The following is a 9,189-nucleotide window of genomic DNA, read 5'->3' as shown; positions in this document are numbered from 1 at the left end:
GTGTAACTCGTCGAACACTATGTACCTATAAAAAATCACGTTAATCGGATATCGATAGCTATCTGATCAGATCTATTTATTTTTCAATCATTAATTATAACACCATCCATTTGTTGTACATAACTGATTTGATCATCAGTTATCGATATCCGATCAATGTGATTTTTTGCAGACATATAGTAATCGACGATTTTTACACATTGAACGGTTCAGATTATCAAAACGGAACCCGTGATGACCTCCATAGGACGAACAACGGTGTGTGTAAAAACCACACCCAATCATTTCTTTTTCCTCCACTGCCGCACACAGCACTGCCGCACACATCAATTCGGTGAATAGTGATTTGGAAGAAAATTGATTTTTTTTTTTTTTTTGGTGAATAGTGATATCTTTTTGGATTTTAGAGTAACTTTTTGACTTTTTGACTTATTTAGGATAAGCCAAACCAGTCTTGAGATACTTTCAATCCAAAGCTAATGAATCACCCTTCTGAATATAGCTTAATGACCATTGCTACATCATTTCCACTAGCAATATCATCTAGCACCAAGGTAACAAGATGTCCTGAACTTGTCAAGTGCAAACCCTAATCTCCTTGCCATCACAATCTCTATCAATAATCCCCAAACCATCTGTATTCCGTTCAATGGACAAGGATGCAGCTGTGTTTAATTTAAGTGCCACATCTCGGTCTCTCCCAAGCTACCAGATTTGTATTAACAAAATGCTGGCCTAGCGCTCCTAGCAACTGCCCCTGCCTTCCAATGAAGTGTGGAAAACCCAATCATTCCTTGCCTTCCAGATACCCTAAAACACATGATGGATTCAGCCCCCAACAACTTCCTTCACATGAAGAGGAACCGCTACCATTGCACTCCTCCCACCATTGCTGAAAAGATTTATTTTGTGACTCCTTTGGCCTCACCTAAGGAGGAGAGGCAAGCCATGTCTTCTTTGCTTTTGGGCATCTCAATAGCAGATGATCAACTTACTATTACTTGTCTCCACAATCTACTGACATCCTCTTTTTGAGCAGGTTAATTCTTATTGGCACAATTGCATAAAGTATGAATGAAAATGACTTGTATTTTGGATTGGGTTAATAAGCTAAGCTGAACTTAAATGAGCTAACTTGTGTATTGGTCTTAAAAGTGGGCTATGTTGGTTGATTTGCGAGTTTGGCTCGTGGTTGGGTCCTATAACCAATTTACATTTTTTATTCAAAATTAAATATGTACAAATTGTATTTTTAAATTACAATAAATCAGAAACGTGATTGATTTGCAATCACTTTTTATTTTTTTATTTTTATAATTTATATTTAAAGCCTTGATGGCTAATCACATGTAGAACACACATAAGTATTTTCATGACAAAACATGGTGAAAAGATCAACCAATAACTTTTCGAGTTTCACAAGCCATATAGCTTTAAGAGGATCTGTGGAACATACAAAAAAAAAATTAAAAAAAAATAAAAAAATTACACAAAAATGAAAGGGTGCAGACACAATTATACGCTCACAATTTTTTATTGAATAATACTATATGTATCAATTAATGTACTAACTAATATACTAATAGATAATGTGACATAATTTTAGAGGTTTTAGGTATTTGTAATTTGTATAATAGATGAGGTCATATGTACCAATTAATGTACTAACTAGAATACTAATTGTCACGTCCCAAAATTTGGACAGTTAAATATTAAATTAGGACTAAATCCCAATCAATATTCCGTCATCCAAATCCTAGGGGTGAAAAAAAAAAAAAAAAAAAAAAAAAACTAAACGCCAACCAAACCATCCACCATAATTTCACGACTAACCAATACCTCCAACATTAAAGTAACAAAAAATAGTCAAACTAACTTAAATAATGTACGATTACAAACTATGCCAAATTATCCCAATACTAAAGTAATAAAAAAAAAAATAATAAATATATAAACTAATATCAATCCTAAACTCAAGAAAACAAAAGAAATCCAAGAGATATGTCTAAAAACTATAGTTACTCCATGTCACCACCGTAGCCCCAACTAATACTGCAAAGGAAGCTTGGCTGCGCTCAAACAGAACGCACCCGAGTTGCCAAGAGACAAAACGGGTCAGTATACAGGTATACTGGTATGAGTACAAGATTTAACACCCACGTGTCCACCAGACACAATCAAAAATATATTTAATTCTTATTACGGGACAAGACAAATAGTTCCATCCGCACCGAGACGAATGGGTAGTTTTTCGAGATACGGTGACATTTAGTTCCTTACCCGTATACATCGAAATATAAATTGAGTATAAAATAAACAAAATAAAAATAAAAATATGGTGGGTCAACCTTACATAAAAAAGTTAGTAAAACCCACTATTCTGCAAAAAAATAAAGTTAGTATAATTTAGTCCTAAGTAACTTGTTGAAGAAGTATAAAAATGTACCGTTTCATGCTTAAATAATTCGAATTGATCAAAACTCAAAGAACAAAAGTTGTACATAATCAAATTTCCTAAAAAACGGCGCGAACGAAATTAATAGAAATTAAACAAGTTGAGAGAAAAACTTAATAGAAAATCCTAACCGAAATTCGATCGAAAAATCTAGAACTGAAAACGAAAATAAACTGCTGTAAGATGAATTTTTTTGGAAAAGTTCGAAATACGAAAAGTGTTCAGAATAATGTTTTACTTCAGTTTAAGAGAAACCAACAAAAATGAACTTGTTTCGTGGGTTAAAACAACCTCTAAAATCTGTATTGCTAAAATGAATCAAAACTACAATAACTAAGATTATCCGATTATAAGTTCTAATTGATATTTTAATAAAAAGTTTGAAAAAATCTAGAAATCCTCTAGATGTTGATTTGTGATTATGTATCAATTTTAAGCAGAATATAACAATCCCAATCAAACAATCAAGACAAAGAGACACAACGATTTTACGTGGAAAAAACCACAATTGGACACCTCCAACTGTGATCAAAAAACCACGGGCAACAGCCACAAGAACAATCCACTAAGAAGAATTAAAGGAATTACACAGGTATACTCTCAATTACCTAGCGAATCCACGCCTAATTGAACCAACCTCTATGTGCCTCTTCCAACCCGTCTTCATCTCGGAATTGTCTTTACGATGAGCCACTCCGGAATCCACCAAAGCTTCAGGCTCGAATTCTTCAGAATCCACCGAAGAACAACTCTCTCTTTTGTAGAACAAAACACAACCTTTGATGTACTCTCTTTAAATCATGAGTTGAATACTCAATAAAAACATCAAAGAAAACAAACAAAATATCCCCAGATATAAACTTTAAGAACCAAAAAGAAGATCTGGAGGACTTCAATCAATCACTTAGTTTTGGGAGAAAACCAAGCATTTATAGAGAATCAAAAGTAATCCAAGATTGGGAAGAAAACAAACTCCTTGAGAAATCCGGATTCTGAGGTTCGCTCGAGCGAATCTTTGCTGGCTCGAGCGAGGAGTGTATTTTTCATGATTTCTACTAGTGCCTTGGCTCGAGCGATGGATCCTTGGCTCGAGCGAGGAATACACTTTTTCAGGTTTTTGTATGGACGCAATCATTGGCTCGAGCGCGCATTCCTTGGCTCGAGCGAGCAAGCCCTAGCTCGAGCGAGAATTCCTTGGCTCGAGCGAGCAACGACGGACATGCAATTTTGAATGCAATTTTGCATTTTGCTTCGGCCGCGAGCTGACCGGGCAGCTCGACCCCCGTAATAATCAGCGAAGTGGCAATCTTGAAAGCATTAACATCACAAACTTCTCTGCATGGTTCGATTCGGGTTTGGATTCGCATCTAATAAACTCAAAGCCTCACTGAAATAAAAGTGCGAAAATAAATACATCTGAAAGGAGTTTTGTCAAACGGGGTTGCCAAGAATAAAAACCTAACAAAGTTAAAACACAAAAGTTGTCTAAAATCACGTATACATGTCTCTGCTCAAATTTCATTATTTATTGAGGTTGTTTACTATTTTTCAACATGTACAAATCAATACAATTTACACTATACCAATAAACTTATAATTAAATTCTTTATACCTTAACTCCACCACTTCGGCCTTCACTTCCGGTCTACACATATATCCCATGTGCCTCCCGTATACCTAATACCGCTTCGAAGCCAAACTTGCACAGAGATATCGTCCCGAGTTTGACCCAAACTTCCTGAATGGTTAGCAAATACGTACGCGCGTAAATCAAAGCACTCGTCTATTCATGAGAACGAGACAACAATATATATATATACAAAACATCTCACTCAGGAGAACAAATATAACAATGCCAAGCCTAAGGCATTCAAATAAGTTTCATAATCCTCACTTTTTTTTTATACACTCTTTCTCACAACACTCAAATAAAACAACAATCCATAGAGCCATGGTGGAGTATAATAAATTTATCTATGGATTCCTAATTAATTTTAATTTCATATAACCATGAGTGTAATTACAATCATAAAATAAATCTATATAAAAACCCTAAACCTGACATACACAATTAATTAAAATAATTAAAATTAAACAATCAACTAAAAACCCTAAACCTTACATACACCACTAAACAAAATAATTAAAATCAATCAATCATCTAAAAACCCTAAACCTTACATACACAACTAATCAAAATAATTAAAATCGATCAATCATCTACATGCAAATATGAAATCAATTCAACATCAAATAAATAAAAATAAATAAATAAAAACAAAAAATTAAATATAAATCAAGGAAAGTAAGTTTTATACTCATAATATTTTTTTTAAAAATCAAATAATCACTTAAAAAATTAATAGAATCACCAAAACAAAACCATAATCCTTTCTTTTTCTACCTTCTCCTCTTTCTCCCTTTGAACCGTCTCTATGCTCTCTCTCAGTCTCTCTCTCACTTTCTCCCCGTGTGTAGCTTGCGGCTTCTGTGTCCCTCTTTTCTTTTCTTTTATTATCTAAGTGAGGCTCTAATGCTTAACCTAATTGACATTATTTATATTTTATTTTATTAAATAATTGCAACATATATAAATATTATTTATAAAATCAATACATATAACACCCTTTTTTATATATAAATATAAATATTTGGATTAATTATTTATAATTAAATACCACATTAAACTAATTAAATATCACATTAAATTAATTAAACAACACATTAAATTCTCATGTAATCCACACAATTAATAAAGTCACAAATAAAATAAAGTAGTAATAGATAATAATAAATAATAACTTACTAAAAATTAAGGTCGCTATACTAATACATAATGTGGTATAATTTTAAAGGTTTTAGATATTTATAATTTATATAATAAATGTAATCAATAATCTATATAATAAAGCAAGATGGTTTTTGAATTTGTCCTACACACATTTGTCCTACTAGGACATTTGGACAGCTTAGATGTATTTAAATTATAAAACAACGGCTGAGATATATTTTGTAAAACATATATTACATGTGCATTTTCTACTTTCCCGCTTCTCTCTCTCACGTTTTCCTTTTCTCACCCATCCTTTCATGATCCCATAATTCCACCTTATATATTTTACACATATTTCCATATATTATATGTATGCCCATAGTACACTAGGACATTATGGGCATACATACAATTTTTATATCTATATAATAAAACAGGATGGTTTTTGAATTTGTTCTACTAGGACATTTGGACGACTTAGATGTATTCAAATTATAAAACAATAGCTGAGATATATTTTGCAAAAAATATCCTACATGTACATTTTTATTTCCCTGCTTCTCTCTCTTACTTTTTTCTTTTCTCACCCATCTTTTCATGATCCCATGATCTCACCTTCTTCTCTCTTTTCTTTTTCTTTTTTTATTTTTATTTTTCCCATTTTTATTATTCTCTCTATTTGTGTATTTTTTATTTTCTCCTTTTTGTTCATTATTTTTATTCATGTTATATGGAAAAGTCTACGATCCCAGAATTAAGAGCCAGACTTTTTACTGTGTGTAGTGGAGATTAAATTAATGAATTTTATAGTCCACAAATTAAATGAATTTGAATAATTAATTATTATTTTTAAATATATTGAATACCTGATAAACTTTATAAATTTAGACTTTATATTTATCTTCAACATCTATATAACAAGGAAGCTAAGAATTTGATGCCGGATGGGACTTTTGTCCCCTTGTCCAAATTTTGACCATTAGATTGATTTTAATCTAAGGGTTAAAAACATCTCACTCACCCTCTCTCAACACACACCCTCTCTCTCTCTCTCACACGTACTCCTCACCTCTCTTCCTGTTTTCAAATTTTGAACACCCACACACACTTTCTCTCTCTCTACCTCCATCAGAGCCCATTCCCGTGCTTCCCTGTCGAAGCCCAACCCTCACCGTGCTCCTCCTCCCTCCCTCTTTGCCGGAATAAAATAGATCAACAGGGGAACAAGGGTTGAAAGGGAGTCGTCTCTGCCAAAACCGGACCGAAGTCTATCCCCAGCCAGAGCGTCACTGTCCTCGGACTGAAGTCTGTATGTGTTTGTGTGTATAATATATATAATTTGCATTTTGGATGTATATATATGTAGATGCAAAGCAATGCAAGCTAGGGGATTGAAACCCAGAGAATGAAAGAGGCTTCAAGCAGAGGGATGGGAAGTTTCTGAGGGTGGTTGCCCCTCTCTGTAATCTGTATAATACAGAAAAAAGAAGCCTATGATTTCATCTTCTTCATCTCCAAAAATCAACAACCCTCTTGATGGAGAAGTTATTGGTTGGTCTTGGATTTGGATTTGGATTTGGATTTGGGTGTGTGTGTTTTTCTGATCTCTGATTAATGCATCTATATCTATCTATCCATCTATCTGTCTTTGTGTGCGTGCGTGCGTGTGTGTGTGTGCGTTGGGTTGGTTTAAAACCGATCCTTCTGCAGAGCATAAGCAACATACAACAACAACATTAATCAAAGCTTCTTCCCAAACGAACCCTTAATAGAGGCTGTGATGATAAATTTTCTCTTCTGGGTTTTCAAATCAGACGTTGAGATAATCGGATCCGTTTCATGGCGGGGCAACCCGGAAGGTCAGTGAGCAAGAGAGGGAAAGACAGAGGTTAGATCTGGTTTTCTCTCTCTATCTCTCACCAGGCAACTGTTGATTGCAGCCATGGCGGATTGAAACACAGTTCTCAGCCTGATATCAAAGCAGATCTGAGCCTCAATCCTTTTCTTTACACCCACATGCATCATGCATAGATCCCTATTTATATTCATTTTGATGGGTTTGTTTTGTTTTTGATTCATTTTCATTCGTTAGATATGTAAAGAATCTCTGATGTGTGACTATTTTAGGCTAAAAGTCTACATTGTGATTTTTGGGAATTTCAATTTTAATATTTTTATTTTTTGAAAAGAAAATTTTGGTATATTTTTAATATTTTTATGTGTATATATGTATGTGTGTATATGTATATATGTTTGTAAAAATTTAAAATAACTCATAACCATTTGTTCTGATAAGGTGAAAAGTCTTGATATAAGAGCATGGAAAAAAATTGGAATCAGATAATTTTGATGTCAGGAGGGGAAGTAAAACCTGTTCATTATGATTTCTACATAGAAAGAATGGTCCTAAATAATACCTATTTCCAGGATTGATGGCTGCATCTGTCTGAATTCCACCACCAATTGTGACTCCCGTTTGTCTCGATTTAGTCCACTAATAACCCCAACAGTGAGAGTGTGATCAAAACCAAATGGATTTCCAATGGCTAAGCACTGTTGGCCGGTTAATTTGAAACATTTCAAATTAATTTCCTAAGAAATCTGTCCCCGGACCGAAGTCTGTACGTATTTGTGTGTATAATATATATAATTTGCATTTTGGATGTATATATATGTATATGTGTATATATGTATGTATATATATATATATGTCAAAATTTAAAATAACTCTTCTTGCTATGGTTAATTTGAAACATTTCAAATTAATTTCCTGAGAAACATTTTCTGTTTAAATGAATTATGTTATAAACATGTATCGGCGTTGGTCGCCCTTTAAATTTAGGTATCTTCTTCTCTCTCCCCTCTCTAAAAATTGTTGAGGAAGATGGATTTGGGAGGGTTCTTCAAACCCAAAGATGGAAACACCCATCAAAATTCTTCAACTGCTAAATTGCCATGTACACTGTCTTTTCTCGCTTCTTTATTATTTTACTGTCTAATTTGAGTTGAAAATGTTCTGTCATTTTCATGTTGTTTGAATTGAATTTGTTGAAATTGATGTTAATTAATGTTTGTTCAGCTATATTTAGGTGAATTTTCCTTACACTTCAACAATTAGCTTTGAAAAAAAACTACAACAACAATAACAATTAGCTTATATCACAATGGCTTTGTTGACAAATTGGGTTCTGTTATAATTTGGCATTGTTGACAAATTGGGTTCTGTTATAATTTGGCATTGTTATAATTTGGCTTTGTTGTAATTATTATAATTAATGTTTGTTCTATTATAACTGGGTTCTGTTATGAGCTCTTGCCAAATTTTGGCGTTGTTATAATTTGGCACCAAAAAATAGCACATGAATTGGAAGTGTTGTTGCCAAATTTTGGCTTTCGCATGAAGGGGAAGCACATCATTAGAGTTGCTCTAACATGCAATTTCCATGTCATTTGAATCTTTAAAGCCGCTTTGCCACGTTTCTAAGCATTTTTTTTTTATTGTAGGGTATAGGTTATTTGAGAAAATGGAAGTCATTACCGCCATAGTAATAAACAGAATTGACATTTTTTTGTGGTGTTTTTTTTGATAAATGTGTATGAATGTGCACTAAATCTGAGCATGTTAATGAATAGATTTAAGCATCCATTTTATGAAGTTTTAATACATATCGGAATCTGTTTACATGTGGTATAATCGTACTAAGTTGCAAGTCTTCCCATTTAATAACTTTTGTTGTGGGCAACTTTTATGGCTTTAATTGGTTCCATATTAGTGTATCAGTTTTATGCTTTTGGGCCAAAACTTGAAAATTAAACTGCAAGTCTACATGACATTTGGTTATATATGATTAGAGGCATGTTTGATTAGCAGTATTAGTGGTACTATTTTATTAACTTGTTAATCAAATAAGGCCTTAGTTTGAGTTTTATTTAGTTTGTATAGTATTTTGATAACATTCGA

Source organism: Camellia sinensis, chromosome 7 (genome assembly GCF_055761805.1).
Source record: "Camellia sinensis isolate YWXY chromosome 7, ASM5576180v1, whole genome shotgun sequence".
NCBI classification, from domain to species: Eukaryota; Viridiplantae; Streptophyta; class Magnoliopsida; order Ericales; family Theaceae; genus Camellia; species Camellia sinensis.
The sequence above is the reverse complement of the archived record's forward strand: the minus strand, read 5'-3'. Positions refer to the sequence as shown.